The sequence below is a fragment of the Lycium barbarum genome, chromosome 1 (genome assembly GCF_019175385.1).
Source record: "Lycium barbarum isolate Lr01 chromosome 1, ASM1917538v2, whole genome shotgun sequence".
Taxonomy (NCBI): Eukaryota; Viridiplantae; Streptophyta; class Magnoliopsida; order Solanales; family Solanaceae; genus Lycium; species Lycium barbarum.
Genome location: NC_083337.1, coordinates 26254850 through 26274670, shown reverse-complemented (window position 1 = coordinate 26274670; position 19821 = coordinate 26254850). Strand labels below are relative to the sequence as shown.

General features: G+C 40.4%; 1 protein-coding gene across 2 annotated transcripts in view; it reads right to left on the bottom strand.

Annotated features, from left to right (window-relative positions):
- Positions 1-13482: 13482 nt before the first annotated feature.
- Positions 13483-19821, bottom strand: part of LOC132633451 (heterogeneous nuclear ribonucleoprotein Q-like) — a 73856-nt gene continuing 67517 nt past the window's right edge. For both annotated transcript variants that reach the window (XR_009579661.1, XM_060349913.1), the window contains one exon: positions 13483-13770. The gene's annotated coding sequence lies outside the window, so the exon portion shown is untranslated. The remainder of the gene's footprint in view (positions 13771-19821) is intronic.

The following is a 19821-nucleotide window of genomic DNA, read 5'->3' as shown; positions in this document are numbered from 1 at the left end:
ACAGACAGACCATAACCCACAAACATGTACACAGACCTCTAAACTAACCGACAGAATCATATGACGGGACAGGGCCCGGCCGTACCCAAATAGTCAAATATGCAGAAATATATACATGGCGAAAGATATGTATACCAAAAGTGGACTCCGAATCAAGGGAGTACTCCGAAATAGCAGAAGTGAAGCCTACAGTGGTGGATCACCGACGTCTGCACCTACGGGCATGAAACGCAGCCCCCCCGAAGGAAGGGGGTCAGTACGAAAGATGTACTGAGCAGGTAAAGCATGGAGTACAAAAATATAGGCCGCAACTGAAAGCGAACAGAATACCAAAGAGAGAAATGTCGAACAGTATATCAAAATGTTTATCAAAATCATATATACATAATGCAAACAAAATCATGCGAAGCTCAGGAACGTGGTCACCACTCCGATGCTGGTGCCACACACAGCATAACACCAGAAGGTTCAAATCTCCGTACATCCCCGAACACACACATATGAGCGTATCACATCACAGCCATATCACAGCATAACTCCAAACGGAACCCGGCCCTATGGCGAGGCCTCGGGGAACCGTAACACAGCATACGACCGAATCATCATAGAGCGCACGAATCATAACCGGCCCGGGAACCGGTGAACGAAGTCATAATAAGGCACGAGCGGAGTCGTGAGCAAACAATGCAATTTGTATATCAAAATAGCCTTTCAAAACTTGATTACTTCATAAGTCAATTCATTAACCAAAATAGTCAAATAATTAATTAGTACGAAAGTCTATTTCACAAAATATTTCCAAAGTGGTACATATGGCTCAAAACATAACTTAGTATCTCATGGTGTTCAAAACATTATTTCATAAAAGATAAATTCCAAATTCGAAGATTCTTTATCGAAGCTTATCAAAAAAAAAAAGAGCCTAGTAGGACAAATAAGGCATCTCGGGGTTAGCGGGCCCACCTCGGGTCAAGTCGAGGTGGCAAACATAATTTATGAGCATTTCGGGTCTATAGGATCATACATAAAGATTTCAAAGCAATCCGATTGCATTTTCATAAGTTTCGGACGTTTGATTGCTTTCTAGCCAAAATAGGAACATTAGGCTTCAATTGAATTGAATGAATAGTAGCCATTCTATAGATCGGATTTTGAGGAGCAGAAATGCTCCCGGGGTTCCGATATCAACCTAACATACTAAGACATGCCAAAAGAAGAAGTGGGAAGCTTTACATACCTTATAAACGTCTTATGCTCACCCCAAACTCAAATCCCGATTCGTCCAGAATCTGCAAATGGTCAAAGTTACCTATTAGAGATTCTTAAGCTTAAAAATCCCATTAACTTCATTTTTTGCCTACCGAAATTTCGGCAGCATTTCCCCTATATATCTAACACCCCCGAGACTTAGCTCGGCTCAAAATACATCAACAACAACCCAAACATCACAAACAACACAAACCACAACTAAAGCACTTTAACTTTAATATTCTTCCTTACTATATAAGTTGACAACTTTCATTCAAACTTCACAATACCAAACTAATGTTCACCTTATTGTATTCATTCACCCATTCAAGGTCATTCAAACACTTCCCAATTATATTCCACACACTATACATAATTTCAAGAAGTTCCTTACTTTCCATATTTCATCCAAAACATCAACACTTACGACGAATGTACTAACTCGCATTGTTTCATTCCAAATTCATTAACAACAACCATAAATCACATTAAAAGCCTTAATATCATAATTATACAACGATATACACAAATATACCGAAATTATATACTTTCCCATAATAATCCGCAATCATTTTCAACACCAACTCAATTCGTTAAACATTCATTTACGTTATAAAGGTCACAACGACGCAACTAACGAACTAAATAGAATTCGATTCGCCTTCCTTTCCAAACCATATAAGTCACGGCCACAACAACATATATACACACACCCACGGTATTATTCACACATCAATACTACGGAATTCTCGTCTATTCTCAATCCTTAACACATTCATACCAATTCCATAACATTAAAATAGCAAAATTCTTACCTTTTCTTGAATTTCCGACTTGCTGCGAACGTGCTCCTTTCACCAAACTAATTGTACCCCGTTGAAGAGCGTCTTGAGTACTCTACAATTATGGAAAGAACAAAATTTTTGGATCAAAATCAAGGCTTGGAGAATTTTTTTTTTGGTTGGCAAAGTGAGGTTCGGCCGAGTGAGCTTTTGAGCTCAAAGTTGAGTTATGATTTTTTTTCTTGATAATTCCAAATGAATTCATTGATATATATCCACATAAAGGTCATGTGCATAACACATGACTTTTAAAAGTGGGCTTGGACCAAGCCTAGTGGCCGGCCACCCCACCTCTTTGGGCCTAAATTTTTGTTCAATTTTCCTTGGCCCAATTCATTATAATCCCGTTTTGTAATTCCCGAAACTAATTTCTGAAATTCCAAATTTACCCTCGGCCTTCCCCAATGTATTTACACCAATAATTTCGCAACCAACATAGTCATATTATCTAGAATCAAAATATTTCCTTATAACACACAAGTCTTATTCATTTTTCTCGATTTCCAAATATGCGAAAACACGGGACATAACAATTATTCATCATCTTGTTGTCATAGCATACATTAGCATTAAGAGCATACATTAGGCTTTAAGGCAACCACACTATGTCGGGGTGACGTAAGGTCGTAAACCCCCGATTGTGTTATGGACATTTATGAGTATCATGCCTCGCCTTGAAGGAAATAGAGCATAGGGCGAGTGTTAACAATAATAACATCATTAGCATTGTAGGAACATCGTGCCACAATTTCTTGAATCTCTATACTCTAGCTCATTGTCATTATTATCATGCTTATAGGTGATTCGATATATAGAAGGACTCATAAGCTTCATCTTATAGAAGGATTATGGAAAACTTGAAGGATTCATGCCTTTTGAAAGAAGAGTTAAGCCTCACATACCTTTCTCGTTTAAGCAATCTAGCGTTCGCTTATTCCCCTTCAATGTCACGTCTCTACCTTCAAAAGAGGATTCGTACTAACGTTAGTTAATCAACTATAAGAACGCACTACTATTTCTAGAGACAATTAGGCAGCACTTCCTTTGTTTATACTACTTCTCCCATATTCCATATCAACTCCCAGCACTCACAACAACAATTAAAATAGAGCAATCAACAATCATCATTCATATACAATGACCATGACCCACCATTTCTCTTCATTTTTCCCACATTTATGGTTTTGGGTTCGCTATCATATTTTCTCATATATCACACTTATCTCATGGTATACATGTCATTTATAACGTATTCATACTCATAACACACTAACATTCATGATTCAATTCAACTACCACTCACTCATGGCACTATTCACTCATTTATGACACATTTGCTATGCTTTTCTACAATTCGGGTATCTTAACCTTCCAATACCTTAAAAAACATGAAATTTTCATGAAACTTACCTTGGGTGATTGTTGAACAAATATTGAGTGGAGTTTCTCCTCTAGCACCAAAACCCTATCTCCTCTCTTTTGGTTTTTCTTTGAGGAAGATGAACTTTACTTGGGTTTCATACACTTTGATTCATGGATTATGTGTTGTTGATCTTAGTTTCCCTTTGATTTCTCTTGTAATTGAAGAGTAGGGAGGGTTCTAGATGTTTCTTGATGTGTAGAGTGAGAGTGAAATGAAAATGAAATGACAGAGGTCCCTTATACTTAAATTAGAAAGCTGGCCGACCATCTTTATACGGACCAACATACGGTCCGTACTATTTATACGAACCGTATGTGTAGCCGTATGTTTGGTCCAGTAGCTGGTGACCTTCTTGGCCAATTATACGGTCCAACATACGGCTGGTACAATTTATACGGTCCGTAGGTTGGGCCGTATAATGCCCAGTGATTTCGTTTTCGTTCTCGTTGTCTCGTTTGATCTCCGATCCTTATGGAACCTTCTTGGCACTTGTTTAACATCTCAACATCGACCTTAGGGACATTATTACACTTCTCTAAGACATCATTATGCCATCATGGACTTGTTGCACGAAATTCTTATCCGATACACAACGTATGATTCGCTTTCCTTAACAACTTTCTTTCCTTGCATTGTATGCCTTTAAAATCTCGTCGAGGGTCATCTAATACTCTTTCTTACTCGTCAAAACGTCACATATGCTATGTCCTCTGTTATCCTGTTCCCAGTACATATGCGGGGGATGTTTCCAAGGTGTAATATTCTTCCCCCCTTTTGGAACATTCGTCCTCGCCAGAGTTTCCCCTGTAACTTGGCACTACCATCCTGTCACAACAACCCATAACATCATCGCCTCACAGGGCTACATCACAATAGCAACATATGTATGGCCACACACGACCAAAATCATAAAGATAAAGCATACATACCTTATATTGTCGGCGTTTCCTCTTGGATCTCTCATGGGGGTCGGAATAAGTGCGGGTACTTAGATTTCATACTCTCTTCCGCTTCCCAGTTCATTTCTTCCCGATTTTTGTTTCGCCACAATACTTTAACTGACGTTACTTCTTTATTTCGAAGCTTTCGCACTTGCCTATCTATGATGGCAATAGGCACCTCTTCATAAGTTAGCTTTTCCGTTATTTGCACATCATTTATCGGGACAATCTTGGTAGGATCTCCAACACACTTGCGGAGCATTGAAACATGAAAGACTGGATGGACTGATTCAAACTCCGAAGGCAAATCCAATTCATAGGCTACCTGGCCCACCTTGCGGATGATTATGTAGGGTCCAATGTATCTAGGACTTAGCTTCCCCTTTTTGCCAAATCTCATCACCCCTTTCATTGGTCACACTTTCAGAAATACCCAATCATTAACTTGAAATTACAAGTCTCGCTGGCGGTTGTCCGCATAAGACTTTTGGCGACTTTGAGCTGTCAACAACCGATCTCGGATCACCTTGACTTTTTCCACCGCCTGCTGAATCAATTCAGGGCCTATTAGTTGCGATTCTCCTATTTCAAACCATCCAATTGGAGACCTACATTTCCTTCCATATAAAGCTTCATATGGAGCCATCTGTGTACTAGAATGATAGTTGTTGTTATATGCAAACTCAATTAGTGGTAAATGATTATCCCAACTACCACCGAAATCCAGAACACATGCTCGTAGCATATCTTCCAAGGTCTGAATAGTGCGCTCGGCTTGCCCATCGGTCTGTGGATGAAATGTCGTGCTAAACTTTACTTGCGTGCCCAAACCCTCTTGAAAATACTTCCAGAACTTAGCTGTAAACTGTGCTCCTCTATCGGTGATAATAGATAATGGAATTCCATGGAGTCGCACAATTTCTTTGAGATACAACCTCGCATAATCTTCGGCTGAGTATGTAGTTCTAACTGGAATAAAATGGGCTGCTTTCGTCAATCGATCCACAATCACCCATATAGAGTCATACCTGCCACGGGAACGAGGTAATCCCACGATGAAATCCATGTTGATCACTTCCCATTTCCAGGTGGGTATCTCTATTTCTTGCAATAAGCCTCCTGGCTTCTAATGTTCAACTTTTACTTGTTGGCAATTCGGACACTGTGCTACAAATTCGGCTATGTCTCTCTTCATGCCATCCCACCAGTATATCATCTGGAGATCATGATACATTTTTGTCACACCTGGGCGAATAGAGTACCGTGAACAATGTGCTTCTTCTAGAATTCGTCGGTGCAATTCCGCCACATTCTGCACACATAGCTTGCCTCGGTATCTAAGAATCCCATCCATAGAAACTTCAAATGGAGACTTTTCTTTCCCATGAGATGCGTCTCTATAACGACATAACTGAGGATCTTCATACTACTGTTCTTTCACTTCCATATCCAAGGACGAAATTGTGGAATCTTTGATACTAATACCTGCATCACCCGAATCAATTACATGCACTCCCAGATTAGCTAATCGGTGAAGTTCTTAAACCATTTCTTTCCTTTCCGGAGGGATTTCACATAAACTGCCCATCGATCGCCGGCTAAGCGCATCGGCTACTACATTCGCCTTCCCGGGGTGGTATAAAATGTTAATATCATAATCTTTTAATAATTCTAACCACCGCCTCTGCCATAAATTCAACTCCTTCTATTTGAAAATGTACTGAAGACTTTTGTGATATGTATAGATATCAATGTGCACACCGTATAAATAATGTCTCCACATTTTTAAGGCATGAATGACCGCAGCCAATTCGAGATCATGAGTTGGGTAATTCTTTACATGCTTCCGCAACTGTCTCGAAGCATATGCAATAACCTTTCCATGTTGCATCAATACACATCCTAATCCCACACTGGAAGCATCACAATACACAACATAGCCATCTGGCCCTTCTGAAAGTGTTAAAACCGGGGATGAAGTCAACCTATTTTTCAACTCTTGGAAACTACGTTCGCAAGCATCGTTCCATTGAAACTTAGCTGTCTTCTGGGTGAGCTTCGTCAATGGGGCTGAAATTGATGAAAAGCCCTCTACAAACCTTCTATAATAGCTTGCCAAACCCAAAACACTACGAACTTCTGTGGGCGTCGTAGGCCTTGGTCAAGTCTTCACAGCTTCAATTTTCTGAGTGTCGACTCGAATACCATCATTCGAAATAACATGGCCCAGAAATTTCACAGCATTTAACCAAAACTCGCACTTTGAAAATTTTGCATACAATTCTCGGGCTCGAAGAATACCAAGAACAATTCTCAGATGATCTGCATCTTCCGATTCCGTGCGAGAATACACCAGAATATCATCAATAAATATTATCACAAATAGATCCAAAAGAGGCCTGAATACGTTGTTCATCAAATTCATAAATACAGCCGGAGCATTAGTCAACCCGAACGACATAACTCGGAATTCATAATGTTCATATCTCGTTCTGAATGTCGTTTTGGGAATATTCGCTTCTCTAACTCTCACTTGATTGTAGCCCGACCTCGAATCTATTTTTGAAAACCACTTGGCACCTTGCAATTGATCGAACAAATCATCAATCCTTGGAAGAGGATATCGGTTCTTTATCGTCACCTTGTTCAATTGCATGTAGTCGATACACATTCGTAGAGATCCGTCTTTATTCCGCACAAACAAGACCGGTGCTCCCCACGGTGATGAACTGGGTTTGATCAATCCTTTCTCGAGCAAGTCTGTCAGCTGCGCCTTTAGCTCTTTTAATTCTGACGGAGCCATTCGATAAGGAGGAATAGAAATAGGCTTGGTGTCCGGCAATACATCAATAGCGAAATCGATTTCCCTTTCTGGTGGAAGACCTGGAAGTTCATCTGGGAATAAGTTTGGAAATTCATTCACTACTGGAACTAACTGAAAAGTTGGCGGCTTTGCCTCGGTGTCATGAACCCAAACTAAGTGATAAATATAACCCTTGGCTATCATCTTCCTTGCCTTAAGATAGGAAATAAACCTACCCTTTGGCGATGCTGCATTACCTTTCCATTCAAGCACGGGCTCTCCCGGAAATTGGAATCGGACCACCTTTGTGCGGCAATCACCATTTGCATAACACGAAGCCAACCAATCCATACCCATGATTACATCGAAATCTACCATTTCCAGCTCAATCAAATCAGCCTTGGTCTGTCGATCACATATCACAATGACACAATTTTTGTACACTTGTCTTGCTATCACGGGATCACCAACCGGAGTGAGTACCTCAAAGGGTTTAATTGACTCGGGTTTCACCCCAATATAACCAGCAACATATGGAGTAATATAAGAGAATGTAGAACCCGGATCTATCAACGCATACACATCACGGGAGAATATAGACAATATACCTATAACCGCATCCGGAGAGGACTCGAGATCCTGCCGTCTGGCTAAAGCATATACACGGGGCTAAGTGGCACCTGAAGTAGATGCTGCCCCTTGGCCTCTACCTCGGCCAGCTGTCATCTGGGGAGTCAGCCCCGCTGGGCGTGCTGATGAGGAACCCGCTGCTGAGCCTGTGGGCTAAACCCCACCTCTGCCAAATCGCGAGGGACAATCTCGCATCAAATGTTCGGTCTGCCCACAAATATAACAAGCATCAGTGTCCTGACGACATGGCCCTGAGTGTAATTTGCGGCACCAACTACATCGTGGAACTGGGGGTCTCTCCTGACTATAATCACCCTCAAACTGGGAACCTGAAGCCCTCGAACTCTGACCCTATCCCGAGCGAAAGGAGCGGTCAAATATTCTATCTGGAAATCTGGGAGGTGCGCTAGTCGCTGACTGGCCTGAATGTCGAGAATAGGTCTGCCTCGATCCCCCTCTATAATCACTGCCTGTGCCCATAGATCTAGCCTTTTTACTTTGTCTTCTATCACTGTCGCGATCACCCCTTTGTTGTTATTGTCGCCCTTCCAAATTCTGAGCATGGGCCTGTATCCGGGAAATGTCCATCCTGTCTTGCAGGGAAGCCGTCAGACAATCTCTGAATAAATGTGGCCCCAAACAACTCAGAAATCTATGTACCCGATTTCCCATGTCGGCCACCATAGTCAGAGCATATCTAGACAAAGAATTGAATCGCATGCTATACTCCTGGGCACTCATATTTCCTTGCCTCAAATTTAAGAATCTATCCGCTCTAGCTCGGCGGACCTCGGGTGGCAAATAGTGACGAATAAAATCATCTACAAACTCTTGCCACACCGGAGGAGGCGCATTCTCTTCTCTTGATAATACCCAATTATTGTACCATAACACCGCCACATCCTGGAGTCTATAAGATTCCAACTCCACGGATTCGGTTTCGGAGGTATGGACAATCTTCAATGTCCTCACCATTTTATCAATGAAACCTTGTGGGTCTTCCTCCGGCTTTGACCCGAAGATCTTCGGAGGATTTAGACTCATAAAATCACGGGCCTTTGTACTTGCAGCCCGGTCACTTGAACCCACATTCTGTCGTTGTGCCTATGCGGCAACCAATTCTATCAATAATTGGATGGCCTCGGTCATTTTTTGACCCGAAGTAACCGGCGGAGGAATTGGAGTTGGGGTTCCTCCTTGCTCTTCCACATTAGGCGGGGTAGAGGAAGTATTAGACAAGGCCTCGTTATGCGATTCACCTTCTTCAATATTCATTGGAGGCTCTCTTTCTACCAGCCTCTTTGTCGTAGTCTTTCCCTTCTGGGCGGCTGTAGCTTTTCCCTTTGGCGGCATTTTGAAATCATAACACACTATTAGGGAGGATCAAATCTTATGCATGGCTCTATCGCACGATCTCATAAGAAGAAAGATGGTCATTTTTCCTAAATTCCCTGTAGCCTCTTGTTTATTGATGTGGCGCGCTACACACTATAAACAAGACTCTACTAGACACGGCTCGTAGACACTTCCTAGGACCGAAATGCTCTGATATCACTTTTGTCACGACCCGGCTAGGGGCCGTGACGGGTACCCGGGGCTAACCGTTGAGCACCGCTCGTACTAGTACTCCTTAGGCTTATTTAACAATCATTTATCATATTCATGCTCGATTTATAAGAAAGCCTGTTTTCCTTTAGAAACATAATGTTTTTATACACATGAGCACTTAGGCTAGCAAAATAATATATATGTATATATTTACACAATGACCCCGCCGTGAAACCACATGACCCACATTGAGTATCTACGAGCCTCTATGAGATGTCATCTACAATTGTACACAAAAGAATCATCATCGACACCACCAGGACAATGGGGTGCTTTCAGTCAGCTAACAGCCTCTAAGAATCTGGAGCAAGATCTCCTCCCTGTCTACCTGTGGGCATGAACACAGCGTCCAAAGAAAACGGACGTCAGTACGAATATTGTACTGAGTATGTAAGGCAGGAGTGAAATAAACAAACATAATAGAGGGATCAGGAATCACGAGAGAAGGATATAACCTGAATGTATATCATGGACAACATACTCTCTACATATATCGCATTTTACATAATCATAGTGTACATATTATCACATCCCATACATCATCACATACATCATCATATACGTCATATACATCATCACATACATCCTCACATCGTAATCCGCATCGTAACCCGCGTCCGGGTAACCCTCATATGCCGCCCACTAGTGGTGATCATGTCCGGCCCTCTAGGCTCGGTGTAGACATAGCAGCCCGCATTAGCGGTGACATGCCCGGACATATAGGCGTCGTGGAATCATACGCATCCCGCATTAGCGGTGACATGCCCGGCCATATGGGCGCGGTGGAATCACATCATCACAAAATTAACCATAACACATCACTATTCCACATCTCATGCCATAGCATCATGTTATCATTTTATTTTATTTTAGTATTCCATGGATCCCATAGTCGTATTACAAGTTAGCATTATTCATCATCTTGTTGTCATAGCATACATTAGCATTAAGAGCATACATTAGGCTTTAAGGCAACCACACTATGTCGGGGTGACGTAAGGTCGTAAACCCCCGATTGTGTTATGGACATTTATGAGTATCATGCCTCGCCTTGAAGGAAATAGAGCATAGGGCGAGTGTTAACAATAATAACATCATTAGCATTGTAGGAACATCGTGCCACAATTTCTTGAATCTCTATACTCTAGCTCATTGTCATTATTATCATGCTTATAGGTGATTCAATATATAGAAGGACTCATAAGCTTCATCTTATAGAAGGATTATGGAAAACTTGAAGGATTCATGCCTTTTGAAAGAAGAGTTAAGCCTCACATACCTTTCTCGTTTAAGCAATCTAGCGTTCGCTTATTCCCCTTCAATGTCACGTCTCTACCTTCAAAAGAGGATTCGTACTAACGTTAGTTAATCAACTATAAGAACGCACTAATATTTCTAGAGACAATTAGGCAGCACTTCCTTTGTTTATACTACTTCTCCCATATTCCATATCAACTCCCAGCACTCACAACAACAATTAAAATAGAGCAATCAACAATCATCATTCATATACAATGACCATGACCCACCATTTCTCTTCATTTTTCCCACATTTATGGTTTTGGGTTCGCTATCATATTTTCTCATATATCACACTTATCTCATGGTATACATGTCATTTATAACGTATTCATACTCATAACACACTAACATTCATGATTCAATTCAACTACCACTCACTCATGGCACTATTCACTCATTTATGACACATTTGCTATGCTTTTCTACAATTCGGGTATCTTAACCTTCCAATACCTTAAAAAACATGAAATTTTCATGAAACTTACCTTGGGTGATTGTTGAACAAATATTGAGTGGAGTTTCTCCTCTAGCACCAAAACCCTATCTCCTCTCTTTTGGTTTTTCTTTGAGGAAGATGAACTTTACTTGGGTTTCATACACTTTGATTCATGGATTATGTGTTGTTGATCTTAGTTTCCCTTTGATTTCTCTTGTAATTGAAGAGTAGGGAGGGTTCTAGATGTTTCTTGATGTGTAGAGTGAGAGTGAAATGAAAATGAAATGACAGAGGTCCCTTATACTTAAATTAGAAAGCTGGCCGACCATCTTTATACGGACCAACATACGGTCCGTACTATTTATACGAACCGTATGTGTAGCCGTATGTTTGGTCCAGTAGCTGGTGACCTTCTTGGCCAATTATACGGTCCAACATACGGCTGGTACAATTTATACGGTCCGTAGGTTGGGCCGTATAATGCCCAGTGATTTCGTTTTCGTTCTCGTTGTCTCGTTTGATCTCCGATCCTTATGGAACCTTCTTGGCACTTGTTTATCATCTCAACATCGACCTTAGGGAAATTATTACACTTCTCTAAGACATCATTATGCCATCATGGACTTGTTGCACGAAATTCTTCTCCGATACACAACGTATGATTCGCTTTCCATAACAACTTTCTGTCCTTGTATTGTATGCCTTTAAAATCTCGTCGAGGGTCATCTAATACTCTTTCTTACTCGTCAAAACATTGCATATGCTATGTCCTCTGTTAGCCTGTTCCCAGTGCATATGCGGGGGACTTTTCCAAGGTGTAACACTTTCCTTCTTTTGGCATGCTCCTATGATATGATCCAATAAGCGAGTAATCGAGCTTTCATATTACTCTACTCTTAGAAGCATTAGAAGTACTTCAGTCTTTGATGTTCATGTACCCCATTTATGAGTGATCCTTCCGTTCATGGGTCCAGTCTTATGTAGCCAGTTCCATGCATACAGTTTATTTATGCATTACATTCATTTTATATATTTATGTACATTGACCCGTGACCAGAAGGCGTTATATACGTGAATATTAGATATATTTAAAGTATGAGAAGAGATATAGGTGTTATATACGCACTACCACTATGATGATATTGATTATGGCTGCAGAGGAGCCGATATGATATGATGAGATGCCATAGAGGCTTTACAGGCGTTATATACGCACATACATCTGGCGTTATATACGCACACATATCAGGCGTTATATACGCACATATATAGATGCACGACCATCATTGATAGATATGAGCATGCATATTATGTGCTCACAGAGGCATTGTCAGTTATACAGATTTATGCAGATTTAGGCAGATACTAGTTCATACAAGTACATGCAGTTAGTCATTTCAGCTTACGAGTTCAGATCTTATCCATGATTCTTATATATATATATATATATATATATATATATATATATATATATATATATATATATATGTTGTTCTTATGCCTTACGTACTCGGTATATTATCCGTACTGACTCCCCGTTGCTCGGGGGACTACGTTCATGCCCGCAGGTACAGGGATCAGACAAGTGGTCCAGCTCAGTAGGACCTCTAGATCTAGCAGTGGTCAGTAGGCTCCATTTGATCCGGAGCTACAATCAGTTTTGTATGCCCCTTTTAAGATATGTATACATATGGGTATGACGGGGCCCTGTCCGGTCCTTTCTACAGCTTTTATTCCAGTAGAGGTCTGTAGACAGTAGTATGTAGTAGTCAGACAATGTAGCCTTGTCGGCTTCTATTCTTTTGTGTACAGTATATGTAGCAGCCTAGCTGGCTTGGACTGTTCTTCCGCATGTTGTGTATATATATATGTAGATTGTACAGAATTCTGATGTTTCCCTCTTATGAGATCAGTTTATGCCATTTATGGACCTTTGATGTTCAGTATGTTTTAGATACGTGTTTAGGGGTGTTTGGTCGCTAGAGGTCAGACTCCTGTCACGGCTCATCGGTTTGGGTCGTGACAGTTTTGGCCTGTTTTGGGCTGGACTCGGTCCAATTTTTTTATATAAGGCTGCCCCCCCTCCCTTTTTCTTTGTAATGAATACATATATATATGTATACCTAGTGTATACATGCGTTGTCACGACCCATTTTAGCCTAGATCATGCGGGCACCTACCATTCCCACCTCGGTAGGCGAACCCTTAACTCAACATTCACAATCAATAAATATAATAAAATAGCGGAAGAAGTAAATGACGTAAGTCTCATAATATAAAATCATATAGATAAGTGCGGAAGTAAATGAATCCACCCCAGTATTTGGTCTGGTCATACAAGAGCATCTAAATCCGAATAACTCTGGTCTGATTAATAATACATAAAATGTCTCAAATCATGTCTTGAAAGAAAAGTAAGACATAAACAATAGAAGAGTCTTCGAGGTCAGCGGACGCCATGCTCACCCTTGAAAACTCAAGTAGAAGTTGAGGAGTCGATCAGCCACGAGTCAGAGAAGTAGATCCGGCCTGATACTCTGCATTCATAAAAGAATGCAGCAAGTGCAGGTCAGTACAAACAATAGTACTGGTAGGCATCATAGGCCGACTAAGCATAGTTAACACAATTCAGAAAATAACGCAGATAAACGAGTAAACCAATCACGCATGGAACAATATAATCATAACCGAGTATCCATCAACACCTATGTAAGTATCTAACCCCAATATAATAAGTCTGAGTATATCTAGTCCTAGAACAATCAACACAATAGAATCAACAACACAATCCATCACAATACAGTCATCACGACATCTCACTCAAGTCATAATGCAATGCAATGCAATAATGGTATGAATGTGATGCCATGCCATGCTATGAAAATGAGATGTACACATATGCTCCGGATGGAAATATCGACGTCTCGGCAGCACAACCCAGTGTGACTCGCGAAGTCTGAGTGCCACCCGTCCCGGATCTTTACCAAACAGACAGGCGGGACCCTAGCTAATTTCTCACAGGGGGAGTCTCACTGGCACCACTCTAGGGGACCCGCGGAGCCCATGCACTACAATCGATTCCGAAATAACATCGGAATCAGCCATGCAACAACGATGCCCAAAAGAGCTATCAAATATTAGTTTCATAAATCAACGATTTCAGAATTGAACCTCGGACATCGGCCTCCGAACAATCACTCAAGTAAAAGAGTTTATCAAGTATCAGTTTCATATAAACAACGATTCCGGAATGGATCTTCGAACACCGGCCTTTTTTCATAATCACTCAAGTAAAAGAGTTTATCAAATATCAGTTTCGCTCAATCAATGATACCGCATCATTACCGGATATCGGCCATGCATGATAATATGAGAGAATGCCTGCAATGCATATGTCAATCATCAACAAGCAAGCTCAATATCACAAGTACCTCAACGAGGTATGCCAACAATGTATCACATCACAATACCAATAGTGGGTATGCCAACATATATCAATAACTCAAGTACCAACAGTGGTACGCCAATATATATCAATAACTCAAGTACCAACAGTGGGTACGCCAATAATGTATCAAAAGTACAAATACCTACAATAGGTGTGTCAATCCTATCCGAATCAGGACAACAAGCGATATTTGCTATCTACCAACTACACATGGCATCAAGCCAACACAATTAAACAATTAAACACGTATAACGGGGTGGCTAGTCCCAACACACATCAAGGCCCAACCTAAGGTAATGTCCATCCCAACTTCACACCTGAAGGTTCACATGTTGTCTCCGACATCATAATCTAAATATGTGATTCACTATACTAAGTCTCACCAGAGGTAACCCATAACCTACCTGGACTGCCGAACTGCAACACCAACAAGTCACTCTATCGCCTTGCCCTTTCTCTGAAGCTCAGAACCAAAGTAGTCTAAGCACAATTGAATTCTAAATTAGAAATCATGAATAATGACACTAATATTGCTATGATATCAATTAGGTCCATTTTAACCCTAGAAATTGGGAAAACCGACCCACAAGAGCGAAACGCGAAATTCACGGGTAAAATACCAAATTGAATCGTAGGTAATCATAACCCCATCATTAATTGTTGATTTAGTCAAGAATTATCCCCTAATCTGATTTCGAGTAAAAACCCACAAATTAGGTATGAACCTTAATTGTCCAAATCCGAAATTCAACGTTAAATGTGAAAGATATATGATTACTAAGCTTAGATTTATCACATTTTAACATCAACATCGTCAATTTATCAAGTATACTCTTAGAGAAAAATCTCCCAAAACCCTCATTCACCTTCCATTTCTAAGGGATTGAAAAGGGAAGGGGAAAGTCTAAGATGATTGTGATTAAAGAGAAGTAAAGGATTAGACAAGTTTTTACCTGCAAGATTTCCTTCAATTTGTCTCCAAGAACACCTTTCCCAAGCCCCAATATCGAGATATGAAATAATGAGGGTATAAGACTCATTTAATACTCATTAAATGAACAGTCACTGCCTGTCACCGCTATAGCGGTAACTGAACCACCCCAGCGGCCACCTGACCACTTCAACGGTCAAGCCAAAACGGCTAGGACCGCTTCAGCGGCAGGGCTACTGCCCCAGCGGTGCCGCTGCTGCGGTGCTGGTGCCGCCAAAGCGGACACAAGACACCAGAACTTGGCCTAAGTTTTTCGTTTCGATCCAATTTTTTTACTAACTCCCGAGGCCATCTGTCCACATACCATATACCTAGTCCCACATCAAAACGCGCTACGAATGCGCCTGTGGCCTCGAAATTTCCAACGGAGGTCTCGTTGACCGAGTCAACCACCGATGCCTTAATTCCCATTTCCCATCCAATGTCCCGAAGTGCATCCGAATGCATTGGGAGCTGAACCAAACGCATACACAAGTTCTAAATGACTACCCGAACCTCTCGAAATTGAGGCAATTTCAAAAATGTTCATTTACCCAAAAGTCAACTTCGGGTCAACCACTTTCACTTTTAAGCTTATATTTTCACTAAAGTTACCCGAATTCAGTCTAGACACCTCAGGAAGCGTGTCAACGTCCCCTCGGGTTAAAAGGAGCTAATTAGTGCTCGGGAGCGGGCGAAAGTGCCAAAAGAACTATAACGAGCAAATGGGTCATTACATCTGTTTATATTGAGTAAAAATAGGTAATTTAATAATTAGATAAAAATTGAATTTGATTGTTGGTAAAAATATTTTAATTATAGACAAATTAGGACATAATTAACCTATTAAAATAATTTTAAAATGGCCAACTGTGTTAATGGGCTTACTTTTGCGGATATGGCCCTGATTGATTCTAACCCAACTAATTATTTCAATTATGGCCACATTTGGCCTTAATTGATTTTAATCTAACTGATTATTTTAATTATAGCCATATCTAACTTAATTAGCAGATTTGCATTAATGACCTTAATTAATTTGATCCAATGAATTTGGTTATTTCAATTAAGGTCATTAAGAGGCTAATTTTACAAAAATGACCCCAATTTCCTTAAACCATTAGTTAAATTAATTGTGGCCATAAAATAATCAAATAATTTTAAAATCAATTCTCAATAATGACCACTTAATTGGTTAATTAAATCATTTATAGACAATTATAAATAATTTTGACAAATTACACAATTATACAAAATTAAAGATTGAGGGGTGAAATGGTTAATTATTAAAATTACTCAAACTCCTTAGATTGAAGGGAATAAAGTATTTTCTAATTTTGATTTTTGACAATTTAAACAATTAAATAAATGATTATTATTTTAAAACAAAATGCCCTTTTCTTTGATAAAATTTAACAAGCATCTCATAAATGTCATAATAGTACCAATTAATTTCTAAATAAATTTGTGATGTGATGAAAAACCTTTTCATCAATTTAAAGGAGTAAAATATTGATTTGAACAATTTATAAAAATTATTAAAACCCTTTAAGGTGCATAGCTCATTTTATTTATTATTCAAGAACTTTGAATGATTAAAATAAATTATGGGAGGTCAAAAATTAGGTGTCAACAATTGCCCCTTCAGTGTTCGGGGATGGCGGGACCATCCCTTAGCAACGAAATTTGACTAACCTAATTTTTTACTGACCCGACTCATTCCACCCTTTATCTTTATGCAATTTTCACATACGTGGCCGACCCTGATTTCTAGGTTTCTTACATATCTCGGGTTATATAAGAATTCAGGCCATTTGTAGTTCGACTCAACTAAGAACTTTTAAGTGATTCGGAAGGAAAGTCCTGAGATCCTCAGTGTTGTGACTAGGGTTTCTCCGGACGATTGTCAGAATGTGACCGACCCTTTGGTTTTGACCCCTCCTACATATCCCTAGTCTCCAAGAATCAAGTCACATGTAGTTCAACTCGCTTGATATGAATGACCCTCTCGGCAGTTTGTATGAATGGCCGTCTTGGCAGTTTGATATGAATGGCCCTCTAGGCAATTTGTATAAATGAATGGCCCTTTTGGAATGCAAATGACAGATATGGCCCTTGTGGCTGGATAATCTTTCTTTCATCCATTGTATTGGTTGTTGACCCTTGTGGTCATATATGCCCTTTTATCCTTGTCATGAACCTTCTGGTCGTATATACTTTCATGCTCATTCATTGTGACCCTCTTGGTCTGATATATCCTCGTTATTCACTTCTTGTGTGAGCCTTTTGGTGGGATTTGTCTTTACACTCATTTTCTTTGTGACCCTTGCGGCCAAATGTGTCTTTATTACCCATTTTTGTTGTGACCTTTTTGGTCATTCTCTGCTAGGCTGAGCTTTGCCTTTCGACTTTGCTGTGAGTAAATCGATTGGTGGCGTGCCTGCTGTCCTGTTAAAAAAAAAAAAAGAAACCTGCATCCGCAGAAAAATTATGAGTTTCCTAAGAAGCCAATTAGCATTGTTATCTTCTAGTCTAGCATCTCCTCTTGATACACCTTCGAACCCTCTTGGGCTCAGTATTTTGAGAGATGTTTCTGGGGATGTAATTGTGCTATTTTTTGAAAATTCAGAGTAAAAACTTTATAAAAATGCACGTTGCTTTTCCTTAAAATAAATGTTTGTTTTGTTTTTATGTGTCATGACGTGTGTTTTCTTTGAACGAGGTTTTTCGATTCTTCCCGGAGGTATGGCTGACTTTCGCACTGATAGAATTTTTGAGATCTTTCTCAAAAATTCTGCCCCAGTTTCAGGATTTGCTCTGAGCGACCCTTGCTTTGTCTTGCTATTCAAAAATTCTGCCCCAGTGTATTGCTTTACTTTGTCTCTTTCCTTTTTGACTATTTCTGATAGGAATTTTTTAGGCTCCCTAAAACATTCTACCCCAATGTAGGGTTGATGTTGTTTGATTCTTGTGCTGACCCTTACAAGCTTGATCTTGTTGACTTTTCGTGCCTTATTATCTCTGAGGTTTCCTAGGGGTTTCTTGGTTTTTCTTTCATGACGACCGAGCTCGAAAGCGCCTACGTATCCTATCGCGGTAAGAATTCAGGTCGAACGTAGTTCAAAATAAAATAACTGAGTTTTGGTTTTGCTAATAAAGTGACCGGGTGTGATATGGATAGCCTACGTATCCTATTATGGGGTAGTCAGGTCATTGCGTAGTTCATTACATAGATGATTTTTTTCCTATTCTATTACAAAGTACGATTACAAGCAAAAGGTATGATTGCAAAGAAATAATAATGCGATTACAAGCAAATGGAATCCTAAATGTAGTATCTCTTGAGCGCGTCCGCATTGATGGCTTTAGGCTACTCTTGCCCATCCATCTCGGCTAGGACTATAGCTCCTCCTAAGAGTACTTTCCTGACCATGTATGGTCCTTGCCATTTTGGCGCGAATTTCCCTTTATGTTCCTCTTGATGAGGGAAGACTCGCTTGAGCATAAATACTCCAATCTGGAAAGTCGGATTCTGACCCGCTTATTGAAGGCTCGAGACATCCTTTGCATGTACATCTATCCGTGGCATACTGCCACCATTCTCTTCTCATCTATCATAGCCAATTGTTCGTAACAATTTCTGACCCATTCTGCATCCTTTAGCTCTGCCTCTTGGATGATCCTGAGTGAAGGAATTTCCACTGCTGCGGGTATGACCGCTTCTGTTCCATAGACAATGAGGTATGGGGTTGCTCCAATGGAAGTTCAGGTTGTCGTTCTGTACCCCCAACAAAGCATAAGGAAACTGCTCGTGCCAATTCTTGTAGTTGTCGACCATTTTTCTCAAGATTCTTTTTATGTTCTTGTTGACAGCCTCTACGACTCCATTCATCTCTGGCCGGTAGGCAGTAGAGATTCTGTGGGCGACCTTGAATTGCTCACAGATGTCCTTCATCAAATGGCTATTCAGATTGGCACCATTGTCTGTGACTGTGATGATGGATTCTGGTACACCGAAATGACATATCAGATTGTTTTTGACAAAGTCGGCCACGACTTTCTTGGTTACTCATTTGTGTGAAGTTTCTTCTACCCATTTGGTGAAGTAGTCGATGGCGACTAAGATGAAACGATGTCCATTGGCGGCTGGCAGCTCGATGGGTCCTATGA